This window comes from Podarcis liolepis, assembly GCF_965112155.1.
Source record: "Podarcis liolepis genome assembly, chromosome: W".
In the NCBI taxonomy this organism is placed as follows: Eukaryota; Metazoa; Chordata; class Lepidosauria; order Squamata; family Lacertidae; genus Podarcis; species Podarcis liolepis.
The window spans coordinates 4,664,835-4,681,106 of record NC_139568.1 but is presented as its reverse complement, the minus strand read 5'-3'; the positions used below and the strand labels follow the sequence as shown (position 1 = coordinate 4,681,106).

General features: G+C 49.7%; 1 pseudogene across 1 annotated transcript in view; it reads right to left on the bottom strand.

Moving 5' to 3' along the window:
• The window catches only part of LOC310697837 (inositol polyphosphate 5-phosphatase OCRL-like), a 280,274-nt pseudogene extending 264,682 nt beyond the window's left edge, over window positions 1-15,592 (bottom strand). Inside the window, exons 1-8 of the transcript in view lie at window positions 15,551-15,592; window positions 14,675-14,794; window positions 13,190-13,243; window positions 11,102-11,205; window positions 9,265-9,400; window positions 8,658-8,768; window positions 8,017-8,208; window positions 1,302-1,505 (exon numbers count right to left, since the gene is read on the bottom strand). The product of the transcript in view is annotated as an inositol polyphosphate 5-phosphatase OCRL-like (transcript). The remainder of the gene's footprint in view (window positions 1-1,301; window positions 1,506-8,016; window positions 8,209-8,657; window positions 8,769-9,264; window positions 9,401-11,101; window positions 11,206-13,189; window positions 13,244-14,674; window positions 14,795-15,550) is intronic.
• Window positions 15,593-16,272: the final 680 nt, after the last annotated feature.

The following is a 16,272-nucleotide window of genomic DNA, read 5'->3' as shown; positions in this document are numbered from 1 at the left end:
TAGATCTGATTTCGAGAGGAGTGACATTTCCCTGAGCCACCCCAAAGCAGCCACTACCGCTTCCCAAATGCCAGTGCTCAGGTGGTAAGAGTAAGCCAGAGTGGCATAGCCTGTGCAGCAGTGGCTGAGCACAGAGACAAGGAGAAAACTGGCTCTTGGGGCCAGAGGGGGCTGGCGCCTGCATCATGAGACTGGGCTTTCTGCCTCCCGTGCTGCCAATCGCAAGCGGACCCAGAGTCAAGCAGTGCAAAATCAGTGACAAGCAGTGCTGGCAAATTCTGGTTTCATCTCCGTTCTCCTCTGTCGAGTTCTACAAGGGCCACGTTGAGACTAGGGAAGAGACCAAAGCAGAGAGCTAGAGCCACCACCTGGACTGGATTTGAGTCAGAAGGCAGGCAGGTGCGGGTTGCCTGAGAGGAAAGTCAGGTTGGTGGGGTAGTGCCTGGTTTGCCCTAAGGGACCAGCTGCCACTGCATGGAGCAGCTGCTGATCGTTGACAAGGGCAACTCCATTTGCGTGCCTTCGAGGCACATGCACACTGCCGCAAAGCTGGAAGGGGCACTTGGAGGGGAAAAAATGTCCCCCCCCCAAAAAAAGCACAAAAGCAGCAAAGTGGCATGGAAACAGCATCTCGACTCCCTCCCAGGAGCTTTGGCACAGACCTGTCAGGCCTGCGGAGAGTTGGAGCAAGGAGTTTTGCAGGGAGGCTGCTGGTTTTCAAAAGGCCTTTCAAAAGGGCTTCCGGAAGTTTAGAGGGTGTTTGCAGGCTTTTCCAATGCTGTCCCCAATATACGCAATTTCATTTAAACGCACGGTACCTCGGAACGCAACCCCCGTGTAAACGGGGCGTTGCCTGTACCTGATTTGAGCCCGCTACAAGAACATCTAGAGGATAGCAAACCACCTGTTACCTTTTCTAGGAAGCTGTCTTCTCCCTGAGATCAGAGGAGGAAGGCAAGAGCAAAAGACAACCAAGGGTGTTAATGGCACAGGCCCTGAGAAGAGAAAGAAACAACCCGTTGGCTGAACAGTATCTGGGCAGATGGCAGGGAAATGCACACAGCGAAAGGGCAGGTGGGAGGACCAGAACCTGGGATGACTCAGTCAAGGCAAACAAAGGGCATGAACAGCACACAGGAAGCGGATGCACAGCTACAGAAGCTGAAGCTGAATGCAGCGGAGGACCCCCAGCCCCCACATTTCTGAGTGGAAGAGCAGCTGTTTTTCAAGCAGGCAAGCAGAGTGGGAAGGGTAGACATCCAGCACATGAACCTGCCAGGTAAATCAACCCCTTTCCCTACCAGGTCAATAAGTCTGGTGACGGGAACTTCGCCAAGCGGCTGCCTCATCCAGCACAAGGCTTCCAAGGAGGTCCCGAAGCAGCTTGGTAGGTAGCTCCCACTGATGGTGAGGAAATAGTCCTTGCCACGGTCAAGGTGAAGGACAAAGCTAGCCTCAATCTTCTCTTCCTTGCGGACGTACACATCCAGGGAAATGTCCCCCGTCTCACCTAAAACGGGAGGAGGTCAGGTAGATACACTCTTTGGCACAGCCAAGTTGGCTTGTCTGTAAATTAAAAGTGAAGACATTGAAGAATTGAACAGAAGGACACAATGCAAGACTGCTGGATCAGGCCAATGGCCCATCTAGTACAGCATCCTGTTCTCCCAGGTGTATGGGGGAAACCTTAACTTCAAGAATTAGGAGAAGAAGCGACTCAGTGTTTGCTTTTTGCAGTATGGTAGTGCTGCAGAGAGCTTGCTGGGGAGACCATGCATTAAAAAGGGACTCAAAAGTACTTAAAGAAGGTTTTAATAAGAAAATCAAAAACTCCATTTACACTAAATACATCAACAAACCAGACCCAACCACCAACCCATCCCCCAGGGTAATGGGAGAGCTAGGTGCTGCTCCTTATATACTACACCCAGATGCTGACACACCTTAATCAAATACAACTCAGCAGCACCTGCTATGTTTCACAGCTGTAAAGCTGGGTCTTGTTAGTTTGCTCTGGCCCTTGCTCCGGCCCCTTAAAGACATACACATGGAGTGGAACAATGATGAACCTTTACATTTAAAGAAGCCCTTCAATATTTCCCCTGCGGTTCATCATTGTGGAACAAAAACATAAAGCATACTTTGTACATGTTTTTCATGTGTAACCTTTGGAAGTGCTTTAGTAAAAATGTCCGCAATTTGATTGTCACCTGGAACATATTTAAATACAACCATTTCATCAGCAATTAGTTTCTTTACAAACTGTAAACGTAACCTTAAGACTCTAGTGCGCTGCGTATTGGTCTCTGAACACAAGATAGCAAGTCCGCTCTGGGAATCAAGGTAAGCTTTTACTGGTAGTGTTACTTGCATCTGTAGGTCTGCAAATACTTGCAGATACCATTCTACATCACGAGTGGCCTGAACGCATGCACATAATTCACTCTCAGTTGTGGAGAGACAAATAATGTTTTGTGTCTGGGACTTCCATTCAAATGGACAACCGTTGTAACAAAACACCATACCAGACACACCCCTGCAATTATTTTGTTCTACTGCATGAGATGCATCGCAGAAAATTTCAAAACCTTTGTCAATACTTGTTGTAAACTGCAACCTATAATGTTTGGTATGTTTAAGGCAGTGTTTCCCAACCACTGTTCCGTGGCACACTAGTGTGCCGCGAGATGTTGCCTGGTGTGCCGCGGGAAAAATTAAAAAATTCGAAAGATTCTTTTTTTTTTAAAGTCAAATTTTCGATTGGGGTGCCGTCACTAGATGACCCCAGGGGTTCCCTCCCTCCCTCCCTGCGCCTCCCTCCTCCTCCTCCGGGGAGGCCCTTCCTGGCTCTCGGCCAAGGCTTGGCGGCTGCCACTCACTCACTCGCTCGCCCACCCGTCCCTCCATCCCTGCACCCGGCCTCTCCCCCTCCGTCCCCGGCGCGGGAGCTGCCGGGATCCGTAGTCCCCTCGCCCTTGGGCTCCGCGCCCGCGCGGGGTGCGCGAAATACATTTCCCAGCGTGGCCTGGCGGGCCGGGCGTTTTGTTTGAAGCGCTCTTCTCCCGGCCATGGAATGAGCGCAGCGGCGGCGGCCAGGCGGGCAGGGGCTCTTCCGCGCAGACCCCGCGCAGCCTGCCTGCACCCCCGCGGAGATCGGGCGGCAGGATCCCAGGGGATCCCCGCGGAGGCAGAGCGGCGGAGGCGGAGGCTGCCCCCCAGGTAGGGCTGCGTCGGGGGGGGGGGGTTATTTTTGCAATGCTGCATCCGCGCCGGAGGGGACGCATCGGACCGCGGGGAGACCCCTTGGCGGGCGTGCAAGGCAATGTATGCGTGCAGGCGTTGCATGGAGTGCAGTGCAATGCAATGGCAATGCGGCGCCCTGCATGCATGCATGCAACTTCCACCGGCGCTCCAGACTTGGCAGGTGAGGGGGGTCCCCAGTGGGCGGCAGAGAGAGCCGGGAGGGCGAAGGGGAGCCGGGGGGGAGCAGCGCTGCTCCCCGAGCCGAGCCCGGGGGGAAACTTCGGCGTCGTTGCGCCGGGTGTTGGAAGCGGAGGCTGGCGGGGGCCCCTCACCTGCAAAACCTGGTCGCCTCTCATATATTTCGTGCATTGCATTCATCGCCCGCTTTCTCCTCCAAGGAGCTCCCGGGGGCGCGTGTGGTTCTCCCCGTGTTATCCTTGCAACAACAGCCCTGCGAGGTGGGTCAGGCGAGTGGCCCAAGGGAGCACCCAGGGATTGTCCTGGCCAGGTGGGGTGATTTGAACCCTGCTCTCTGCCCGGTCTTCATCCTCATTTAGCCCCCACATGTGCATGACTGTGCATGACTGAGGTTTTCCCCCCTCGTCTTGGCTATGGTGTCAGTCTGTGCTGTTAATTAATGGGGTTCTGCCTTCGGAGAAGATGAGCCAGCCCTCAAGGAGGTGATTATGTAATTTGCTAGCAATTCATGTCCCTCCCGGCATGACGCTGCGCGCTGACGTCACGGGGCTGTAATGGTGGTGTGCCTCGAGATTTTTTTCATGAAACAAGTGTGCCTTTGCCCAAAAAAGGTTGGGAAACACTGGTTTAAGGTACATTACCACTCTGCTCTTAAGAGCAGAGAAACATTGTGTAGTGGGCTTTTCCACATTGTGATGCATCTTTTAACAAAAGCTTAACTGTTTCATATTTTACACTTAGTGAATAACACAAATCATAATCTTTGCCTGGAATTTGTTGAAAACCCCTAGCAACTATTTTTGCCTTGTACCTTACAACTTCATTTTTGTCATTCATTTTAACTCTATAAACCCATTTTGAATCAGTAAGTCTCATATCTGGGGTTTGTGGTACAAGAGACCAAGTGTTATGCTCTTTTAAAGAAGCTATCTCAGAGTTCATAGCTTTATACCAATTTACAGCTTGGTGCTTAGGTAAATTCTGAACACCATTGTAGCTTTTTGGCTCAAAAACCGCCTTATTGGCATACACAGTATTAAAATGTTCATCTGCAAAACGTTGTGGCTTCTGCCTCTTTCTATCTGAACGTCTCAGTCCTGAAGGAGAGTCAGACTCCTCAGACTTAATGGGACTGAGTGAACTACTAGTTTCAGGTTGTAAATTATCATTGTCAGACTGAAGAGGTGCCTGTAGGCTAAGCTCACGGTCAGAAAACTCAAGCGAATCTAACCTCCCCTCAGGTGCCTGTGACTTTAAATCCTCAAACAAATTATCAGATTCAGCAGGCTTTTTGTCTTCTTCCATTAATTCAGAATCACCATTTCCTCCTGCTGCTGCTTCCTCTTCTTCCTCAGTATCATTTATACCATTAGTATCTTGGAAAACAGCAACTCCATTCCAATTTACAGTTTGTATCATGCTTCTGGTAATATGAAATTTGCCAGTTGCTGGTATGTAAATTCTGTACGCCCCCTGCTGGTAGCCCATTAATTTTCCCTGAACACTACGTTCACCCAATTTCTGCTTAGCAGGATAATGCATAATTACATCTGAACCCCAAATACGTAGGTATTTCAGATTAGGGCGTTTTTTAAACAGCTTCTCATAGGGGGTGACATCTAAACCAGAATGATAACTGCGATTTCTAACATAACAAAAGGCATTGAGTGCTTCAGCCCAAAACGCTTTGGGCAGATTAGCATCATGCAGATAAGTTTTAACCCCTGCCTGCAAGTCACGCTGCACAACTTCAACAAGCCCATTTTGCCAGGGACTTCAGGGGCAAGATAACTCATAAGTAGTCCCCTGCGCTTCCAGGAATTTCTCAAAATCCTCAGAAACAAATTCCCCGCCCCGGTCAGAAAACAGGTTCTTAATAGGTTTGTTAAAGTGCGTTTTTACCCAGTTGCAAAAAACCTTGTACTTCTCAAATGCTTGGGACTTCTCAGCTATTGCATAAGTCCAACAATATCTACTATACTGGTCTATCAGGGTAAGCCAGTACTTTGAACCTCCTAATGATGGTGGGAGTGGCCCAACTAAATCACAATGTACACGCTCAAATGGCTCAGTTACTTTCCTATCTAAGCACCTACCCTTGCGTGCAACCTTAATCTTATTCTTGCAACAGGATAGACATTTACATGGTTTTAAGTTGAGGCCATTGACAATATTCTTTGTCTTAATTACATCAGCAAAATTCAGGTGTCCCAGAATTCTGTGCGCCTCGTGGACAAACCCAGAATGTGGCCTTACATTCCTCAACCCCTGGCTTGACTGTGCTGCTCTGCAATTTATAGGTGATTGGGAGTAGGTGCGAAAATACAGTCTATATAAACCATCAGATTCCCGAGCATACAATAGACGTTTGTTCCCATCGAAAAACACACACATAGACTAAGAAACGCACAGTTATGCCTTGACGAGCAAAGCACCTTACTGATAATAAATTGTCCATTGACGGGCAGTAAATGCAGTTTGCTATTGTAATGTTTAAAGAGTCAAGTTTAACAGTACCCCTGCCAAGCGACTGCAGGACTTGTGAATTGGCTAAATGTACATTACCAATTTCCTCTTCGAAAGAAATAAGCTTCGATCATTGCAAACGTGCTGAGATGCTCCTGAGTCGATGACAAAAGACTTCCACTTGGCATCTTTAATTCTTTTACGATCTGTTGTCCGAGCATGAAAAGCTCACGGCTCGTTTCTGTCTTTACAGTACGATGTCGGCTGCTGGGCTGACGACCGTGATTGACGAACAGAAACAGACTTGGGAGTACTTTGCTTTCTTTTGGATCTGCAGTCCCTTGCAAAATGTCCTTGCTTATTGCAGAACCAACAACGCTTTGCAGCTTTAAATGCAGTTGTATCACCACAGGTTTGCATATGGTGTTCCTCATTCTTTCTGGAAATAGGAGTGCTTATGGCACAAGCCTCCCTTCTATCCAACTCACCCATTAATCTTGCCGTTACCCCTTCCACAGTTAATTGTGCTGGTGGAACGGCAGATATCTGGCTAGCTATACCATCAAAGTCCTCATTAAGGGAACATAGAATGATAAAAATATACTGAATATCAGGTATCTCCATGTCCCTTCGAATTAATTCGCCGCGTATTGCCTCCAGACATCTCAAGTGTGCTGCCAAATCACCACCAGGCTGCAACTTCGTCTGGTACAACTGCTTGAAAAACGTCAATGCAGACGCTGACTCATTTCTAACATGCACTGCTGCAAGACTGTCCCACATTTCTTTGGCAGTTTTCTTATTTCTTATATAGACTACTTGCTGGTCGCTGACTACCAAATTAATTATCGCCCTGGCTTTCGCATCTCCTTTCGACCAAGCATTAGTTACAGGGTCAGGAGGATCATCAGTTACATAGGTTCATACTTCTCTAGAGGTCAAAAGCACCTCCACCCGAAAAGACCATAAACTATAGTTCTCATCTGTCAGCTGTGGGAAGACCAGAGCCTTCTCAGCTTCAGGAACGCGGTCAACCATTCTGGATATCTTCCAGACCCACAAAAACTACGCTAACAGGAGAAGGAGTTTTCAAACCTTTCTCAGAGTCCAAAAATATGCAGTCATCCACTCAGCAGCTGGGCCCATAACCAAAGATGTTGGCTTTTTGCAGTATGGTAGCGCTGCAGAGAGCTTGCTGGGGAGACCATGCATTAAAAGGGGACTCAAAAGTACTTAAAGAAGCTTTTAATAAGAAAAACAAAAACTCCATTTACACTAAATACATCAACAAACCAGACCCAACCACCAACCCATCCCCCAGGGTAATGGGAGAGCTAGGTGCTGCTCCTTATATACTACACCCAGATGCTGACACACCTTAATCAAATACAACTCAGCAGCACCTGCTATGCTTCACAGCTGTAAAGCTGGGTCTTGTTAGTTTGCTCTGGCCCTTGCTCCGGCCCCTTAAAGACATACACATGGAGTGGAACAATGATGAACCTTTACATTTAAAGAAACCATTCAACACTCAGTTCCCACCCCCACCCCACTTTCCTCTCTAGTCCTCCAAAGCAGCAGCTGCACAGAAGATGGTGACAGGATACTGGGGGGTGAGAGAAAGTGATCCTAACAAAAGAATATAAAAAGGGAAAGGATTTTTGCGCCCCCAATGTTACTTTCTTTTTTAGTTAGTTTACATTTCATTGAGTTTTTAAAAGTTTGGCTAGTTCTATATGATCCCCAAGATATTTTTGTGCCTCCACAACATAAAAATACGCATTGTTTTAAAAAAGTAATTTTTGGACGGAATGCTCTCACTGGTTCCCTGCGATGCCAAAAGGTGTTTTGGGACCCTCCAGCATTGTTTGGCTTCAATTCATTTGTGTGTGTGTGTTTAAAGCTGGTCACACACACTTTTACACTTTGGGCTCAGCTGCTTTGACGTGCGGCCCTTGGAGGCTTGAGCATGGGGCAATGCAGCCCACAAATGTTAAGCCTCCCCTGCTCTACCAAACTCCCAAGGTTTGAGGGAGGAGGGTTGGGAAGAGGAGGAGAAAAGGAAGGCCTTCCCTAGATGAGCCTTGCGGTCCCTTTCCAACTCTACACTTCTCTGATTCCAGAGAGAGACGCGCTGGGCTCCAATTATCCCTCGCAGTGCTCAGCGCGAAGCCATGGCTTCCAATCCTGGCTGTCACTGAGCTTGGGGATAAAGGAGAAGTGGAGGGTGACCTGCCCGTTGTTTGTGATCTGGAACTTCTCCTTCTGCAGCTGCCGGAACTTCACATTCTCAAACGGAAACTGCAGAGCAAAAGGGGGGGAGGGGAGGAAAGAGAGTGCTTGCCTTCAGCAGAGGCAAGGAAACGTGCTCCAGGGGGAAGTTTGTCCTTGGCCCCGGGCTCTCGTTTAGGGGACTGCACATGCAACAGGTCCACGTGGGGCTCTCCAGATATTGCTGCACTTGCCACTGGCCATGTTGGCTGGGGATGATGGGAGTTGTAGTCCAGCATCTGGAGGGCACCACGCTGGCTACCCCTGGAGTCTTTGCCTGCGAGGAAGAGGAAGAGGCTGCCGCTCAGTGGAAGGGCATCTGCCTTGCCTGCAAAGGTCCCAGGTTCTATCCCCAGCATCTCCAGGTAGGGCTGGGAGAGATCCCCCGGAAATCAAGACTGAGCTAGATGGGCCAAGGGCTTCTTTCCCCCCTGGTCTTTTTGCAGCAAACCCTCTTTAAGGGGTTGGAGAGGATCCTATTCGTCTTTACCTCCCTCCAGGGAGGGAAGGAATTCGTTCTCCATCCTGTCCATCAACTGAACAATATCCTCAAACACTTTCCGGTACCGTCGGTCAGCCACAACCTTCACCTATGGGGGGGCAGAGCACATTGTTGGGGCTATGGACTATAGGGGGGGCATGAGTTAAGAGCAGAAATGCCTGATGCACCCCCCCCCCCGTTCCCAGCCCTGAAAGAGGCAAGTACTGTAACTCTGAGAGCTTCCCCAGGATGGGCAGCGGCTGTGACTTCCAGAGCCAATGGGCTGAAGCCAAATGCTCCAAGCCAAGTACCACAGAAGCTCCATTGCATGAATGGAGCCAACGGTTAAGGTATACAGTTCAGCCCATGTGGTCTGCCATGCCTGCAGGACCAGCGTGTACTCAGAACAGTGGAAATTGGAAGCCTAGGGATTTAGCAGAGCCAAAACCTGCCCACTCCTTGCACCGGAAGTCATTGGCCAAGGAGGAGCTCTGTGGAAAGGGGCCTGGTTGTTGGTCAGGGCCTGCCCAGATTCAAGGAGGTGTCACATAGCAGGCAACTAAAAACCCTGAATAGACGATAGCCCTGGCCAGGGCAGGTGTTACCCCTGTGAGGAAGAGGGAGCTGACGGGCTTGTGGTCGCTCCTTTTCCATTCCATGTGGCTTCGGTAGCTGAGCTGATTCACGCTGCCTCCTCTCCAGAGGATTGGCTCACACCATGCTGGCACACGGCACTTCCCACTGCAAGGAGACAGGAGAGACACCAGGACTGTTGGACTGGCTGAGGCAACACACAAGGCTCACACAGTCAAACTTTGGCTCCACACACGGCCTGTGATCTTGACCACGGTCAACAGCTGGAGATGATGGAGCTTGGGAGTCCAACTTCTGAAGGGGCGGACCTTGCAGGTGTGCAGGCATTTTGCCTCATGGAGAGTGTTGTTAGGAAATCAAAAGCTGCCTTCTACCAGGTCAGAATGAATTTCTGACCTCCCCCAGTTTGGATTCCTACATTGCAAGGGGTTGGACTAGATGACCCTCGTTATCCCTTCCAACCCCACAATTCATTAATTAAGTCTCCTCTGGCTGGCAGCAGCTCTCTGTGGCCCAATCCTTTTTCAGGTGGAGGTGCCTTTCAACTTGAGACTCTGCATACAAAGCATATGGCACACCACCAAATGATGATCCTTCCCCAAAGCAAGGGGCCCCATTATTCTTGTTCAGACACTATTTTTTCAGTGATCCAAAAGAAGAAGAAGAAGAAGAGTTTGGATTTGATCTCCCGCTTTATCACTACCCGAAGGAGTCTCAAAGCGGCTAACATTCTCCTTTCCCTTCCTCCCCCACAACAAACACTCTGTGAGGTGAGTGGGGCTGAGAGACTTCAAAGAAGTGTGACTGGCCCAAGGTCACCCAGCAGCTGCATGTGGAGGAGCGGAGACGCGAACCCGGTTCCCCAGATTACGAGACTACCGCTCTTAACCACTACACCACACTGGCTCTCCCTTTCTGGCACCTGAAATGCTGCCCAAAGGAGCCTGCCGTTTTCCGGCTTCGTCACTACATGGTCCGCCTGTCCTTTTGATTTCCCCATTACCACAGCAAGAGCAATGAAACTAGCAGGCCTAGGTGGCTTCTGACAGTTGTCAAGAACCACAAGAATATGCCAAATCCTGGATGGTGAGGCTCAATGGCTACTAGCCATAATGGCCACAGAACATACTCCACCAAGAGAAGCAGTATGGCTTGGAGGAGGGGAGCGTGCTGTTGCACTCAGGTCCTGTTTGTCGGCTCCCCGAGAGGCATCTCATTGGCCAATGTGAGAACAGGATGCTGGGCCAGATGGACCAATGGCCTGATCCAGCAGGGCTGCTCTCATGCTCTTATGCCCTGGCAGACTCATCTCGAGAGAGCACCAAGTCTCATTCCCAGACTTCCTTGACACAAAGAGGATTCTCATTCAGCCTGCTGCACCTTTCAAGGAACTGCAACACCGCTTATACACACCACGAAACAGAGGATGCTGGTTATCAGGACAAATGTGGGGAAAAGGAGCCAAAACATTTCCAGAGACTTTGAGCAGGGATGGCTTGAGGAAGACAACATATCACAGCCTTGCATTTCACAACTCGCCTAGCAGCCTTTGGCAACCCAGAATTCCATGCAAGCAAAGTGAGCAGGTGAAGGAGAGCTGGATCTCTCTCTTCCTCCGTGGCTTGGTGTCCATTCTGGCTGCAGAGGAAAGGAAGTCCGTCCAGCCCTCAACTCTAGCCCTCCTCCAACAGCTTGCTTAGCAGAAAGCCATGTTTAAAATATATTTTTTACTAGCCTGCTCAGGAGGATGGAAAGGCAGGACACTACTGGCATCTCGGCAGACTAGGAAAAACAAACAAGCCGTGCAGAAGAATGATTGAGAGGACTTACTTACAAAGGCTCAACTATCAAGCAGGATCTGTTTTAGAGTCGAATTTGTACGTCGGGATGAACTTGATCTCTCCCTCTGTGAAATCAGCAAAAGCTGTCTTTTGGGTACGCTGAATGTTTAGCTAAAGCCAAAAAGAAATCGCTAATCAGCAGAGAAGCAAAAGACCCCCTGTTGCCTGACAATGGAGTCTATTAACAGCCACTGTTGTGCTGGAAGACCAAGGTGAAGTACTAGTAGGTTAAAGGTAAAGGTAAAGGGACCCCTGGTTGGACAGTGTTCTCGAAGCTACAAACATGAGTCTGACCAAACTGCGGGAGGCAGTGGAAGACAGGAGTGCCTGGCATGCTCTGGTCCATGGGGTCACGAAGAGGCGGACATGACTAAACGACTAAACAACAAAAAAGGGACCCCTGACCATTAGGTCCAGTTGTGACCGACTCTGGGGTTGCGGCGCTCATCTCACTTTATTGGCCAAGGGAGCCGGCGTACAGCTTCCGGGTCATGTGGCCAGCATGACTAAGCCGCTTCTGGTGAACCAGAGCAGCACACAGAAACGGTGTTTACCTTCCCGCCGGAGCGGTACCTATTTATCTACTTGCACTTAGACGTGCTTTTGAACTGCTAGGTTGGCAGGAGCAGGGACCGAGCAAGGGAAGCTCACCCCGTCGCGGGGATTCGAACCGCCGACCTTCTGATCATCAAGCCCTAGGCTCTGTGGTTTAACCCACAGCGCCACCCGCGTCCCTACTAGTAGGTTAGCCAAGTGCAAAAAAAGGGGTATACCTGCTGAAATCCTATCTTATACACACTTATTAAAGGTACAGGATGCTTGTGCATTTTTGCCCCATGTCATCTTAAATTATTTTGCTGCATCACACGACAGGAAAATCCTCTAACTGAGGAGCAGCAGACACGTGGCCCTCACAATGCTGCAGAACTACAATTCCCACCATCCCTGATTACTGGCCATGATGGCTGGAGCCAACAGGAACTGCAGCTCAGTAACATCTGGCAGACCACAGGTTAGCCATACCTACAATATGCAATGTTATATGTACCAATAATCCATACAAACTGTTAACAACCACCAGAATACATCCCAACACTATGAGCAACTGCAAAACCATCCTCTTGCATCCTACGTTGGCTCCCGGGACATTTCTGAGCACAATTCTGAGTGTTGGTGCCAACCTTTAAAGCCCTAAATGGCCTCAGCCCTGAAAGAGTGTCTCCATCCTCATTGTTCAGCCCAGGCATCAGGGTCCAGCACCGAGGGCCTTCTGGCGGTTTCCTCACTGTGAGAAGCGAAGTTACAGGGAACCAGGCAGAGGGCCTTCTGAGTAGTGGCACCTGCCCTGTGGGATATCCTCCCGTCAGATGTCAAGGAGATAAGTAACTATACAGCCTTTAGGGAAGTTTTTAATGTTTTATGGTGGTTTTGCGTATGTTGGAAGTCTGAGGCTGCCCACCCTTGCCTTCCTTGCAGCATCCTTCTCAAAGGGCTAAGGCATGACTACGCTCACAGAGTTTAAATCCACCATAAGGTGCAGCAATCAGGCCTCTGTTTCAACACAAAATACCAATGATCCTTATGCCAAGTGGGAGAAAGGTCGTCAACATGATGAACACACAAACCTTGGAGAGAAAAATGTAAAACAAAAAGCACCAGCAATTTAATTGGACTTAATGGAAGTATCTGCTGATAAGAACATGTGAGCAACGCAGATTTTCCAGACAGATGCAAAACCTAGAGCAGGAAACTTTAGACCTTTAGATATTGCTGGACAGCAGCTGTGCTGGGGCTGATGGGAGTCCAACAACATCTGGAGCGTGTGCTGAGCTAGTAAAGCCCTCTAACTGGGAAATTGCAGAGCAGTCGTACTTATTCCAAGGCAACCCTCCAACTTAACTGGGACTTGCTTCTAATTCAGGTTGCACAAACCTGCAACCTTAAAAAGCATTTGTAGAAGTCGCAGTCATCCTATGTTCTTTGCTCCTAACTGCCTGAAAGTGGTTTCTCTAGCCTAGGCTGGGGTATCCCAGACAAAGGAAATAAACAGGGCAATATCCTAAACCACCACATATAACACAAAGATGTCTCTCACCTGGTCGTAGGTCAGAAGTCTCTGAAGCTCATTTTTAGTGATCAGATGACAATGCTGGAAAAAAGCAAAGCAACCACAGCTACAGGCTAGCTCACGGAGTCGGGGGTTGGGGGGCAGCCTGCTGCCACTTCCTGCAATATGTAGTAAGACTGATAACTAGGATTGGGCAGTATGATCATATTAGGCTAGTGCTCTGTGAACTAGACTGGCTCTTGAACTGCTTCCAGGCCCAATTCAAAGCATCCCATTTGGCCTTTCAAGTGTTTCAAGGTTTGGGAAAAGGGTACCAGAAGAAGGCCCACTTATGTTTGCACTGCCTCTCCACTGACTAGAATCCCTTTCCCAGGGAACTCCTGCTCTTTCAAGCATGGCAGGGCCTTTTCAGTCATGGCACCCGACCTTTCAGAATAATCTCCCAAAGAGGTTCACCTGGCCCCTGCTTTGATGTCCTTTCAGCAAAGACTTTTAGAATTTCCCCTGGTTCTTTAATTCATGGGCAGGGCACTTGTGGCCCTCCAAACCCTGCTGTTGTACACAGGAACATAGGAAGCTACCTTATATTGAGGCAGACCATTGACCCATCAAACTCAGGACTGACTACATGGACTGGCAGCAGCTTTCAGGCAGAGATCATGCCCAGCCCTAGCTGCACACACTGGTGACTGAGCCTGGAACCTTCTCCATGCAAAATGGCCGCTCTGCTTTTGCGTTACTGCCCTTAACAAACTGCAACTCCCACCCCGATCACTGGAGAAGTTGCCTACATTTGCTATAATCTAATCTAATACATCTCTGCCACTCGGTTTATGTTGCTCTCTACTGGCTGCTCTAGTAGAAACCTTAGTGGTGCAGCTGCAGCAACAGGGATCGCCGACACTGCACCCTCCTGGTGTTGCTGAAGTGGAACTCTCATGAGCCCCAGTCAGCAAGGCCAATTCTTAGCAATTATGGGAATTTTGGCCCATCAACATTTGGAGAGCACTATGCTGCCTGCCATAAAGAAGGCTGATCACCGAAGAATTTATGTTTTTGAATTCTGGTGCCGGATGAGACTCTTGAGAGTCCCATCGACTGCACGAAGATCAAACCTATCCATTCTGAAGGAAATCAGCCCTGAGTGCTCACTGGAAGGACAGATCCTGAAGCTGAGGCTCCAATACTTTGGCCACCTCATGAGAAGAGAAGACTCCCTGGAAAAGACCCTGATGTTGGGAAAGATGGAGGGCACAAGGAGAAGGGGACGACAGAGGACGAGATGGTGGGGCAGTGTTCTCGAAGCTACCAGCATGAGTTTGACCAAACTGTGGGAGGCAGTGGAAGACAGGAGGGCCTGGCGTGCTCTGGTCCAGGGGGTCACGCAGAGGCGGACACGACTAAACGACTAAACAACAACAAATGCTGCCTACCCTGAGCTACACACAGGCAGGAAAGTTACAGAAACATGACTCAATTTGCTTCTCCAGATAGCAGAGACCAACAAGTTACATCCTTGTAATCCTGGTTTCGGCGCTGAAAGTCTTCCACTTGGGCAGCAAGGTGGGAATTGACCATGCAGAAACTGGTATTGTTGCAGACAAGCCTCACGGCCACACACCCCTTGTTACCCTGCAGGGGCGGAGCAAAGATGCCTGTTAGTGAGCAAGCAGGAAAGAGGGGGAAACTGGTTGGCAGAGATTAGAAAAACAGATAGACAGACAGAAAGATAGACGTAGGGAATTCCACTCTCAGGGTCTACTCCCCATCTTCCCCATGATGCCTGTGCCCACTGTCTCCCTCATCACTTCCTTGATGCGGCTGAGCTGGTCCTTCCGGACAAAGATGAGCAACATCATTCCGACTAGACGGACCAGCTGCACCTAGAAGATGCAAGGTACTGGGATGTCTACCAGCTCTGTTCATTGCTTGCTGTCCTGGGCCGGCTGGATGCAGATTGGAGTGGCAGGTGGCACCAACTGGGGATCCCCCAAGGGAAGAAGGCTCAGAGCCAGGGAACTGGTGGGGGGTCGTCAGAGGGAGAAGAGGGAGCAGACTGTGAGCAAGAGGAGGTGTTGGAAACTGAAGAGGCAGGAGGGCAGGAAGATTCTGTGGCAAACAGCAGCCCAGAATCCGAGGCAGAAGTGGAGGCTGGAGGCGGGGGTCAAGAGGCAGAGATCAGGCAGGCTGCTGAAGAAGCCAGGGGGTCTCCCCATCCTGCTGCGATCAGCTCCCCTCCCTGCTGGTCTCCCAGAACACAGAGAAATTAAGAGGAGGGAGCAAAGACAGGCAAGGTGTCAGAGTCTCAGGTTGCTTGGGAAGGACCAGGGGGAGGAGGAGACTTCAGAGAGTGGTGGGAGGGTAGCAACCTTCAGCCTTCACAACTACCTCACTGGGGCAAGACCTGTTGGGAAAGGTTTCTGTGATCATGAGGCCTGCACGGTTTGGGTTTCTTTGAATAAAGAATGTTGGCTTCTTTTGAATAAAAAACCACTGACACCAGGTGTTTTTTCTTGCTGACCTCCTCCTCCTCCTCCTCACTCCAGCTCCTGACAGCTGTCTGGCTGCTGAAGAAATGGGTGGGGTTGGACTTACTTTCTTGTACTTGGATTTGGAACACAAAGCCTTTTCCACAGCTGTCAGCCACTCTTGCTCCTTTGTCGAGTCCAAGTAGAAGAAAGCCTCTGTGCTCAGGTCCAGCTCCTGGAACCGAATGCCCAAGTGCCAAAGAGAAGGATGTAGAACTGCAGGAATAGGACTCCAATCGGAACAGACGTGCTGGTTAAATATGCAAAGACAACAGGAGTGTGCAAGGGCAGGCAAGATCAGGACCAAGAACAAACAAGTAATACCAGCCACTTCTTCCTCAGCTTAGCTATTCGGGGCCCCAAAGGAGCTTTGCTAATGAAAGAAAAAAAGCTTTTCCCTTGTATTTTTAAAGATGTGTCAGCCAGCCTGATATCTAAGCACTATCCCAGTAGCCACAGGCAACCAGAAATTCTTTGAAGGCAAGTGAGTTGGTTGATCTCTCCATTCTGACTTCACCTGGCAACCTGGTTTCCAGGCTGGCTTTCCGGGAGCAGAAAACCACCTCTCAGATCTGCTGTGCC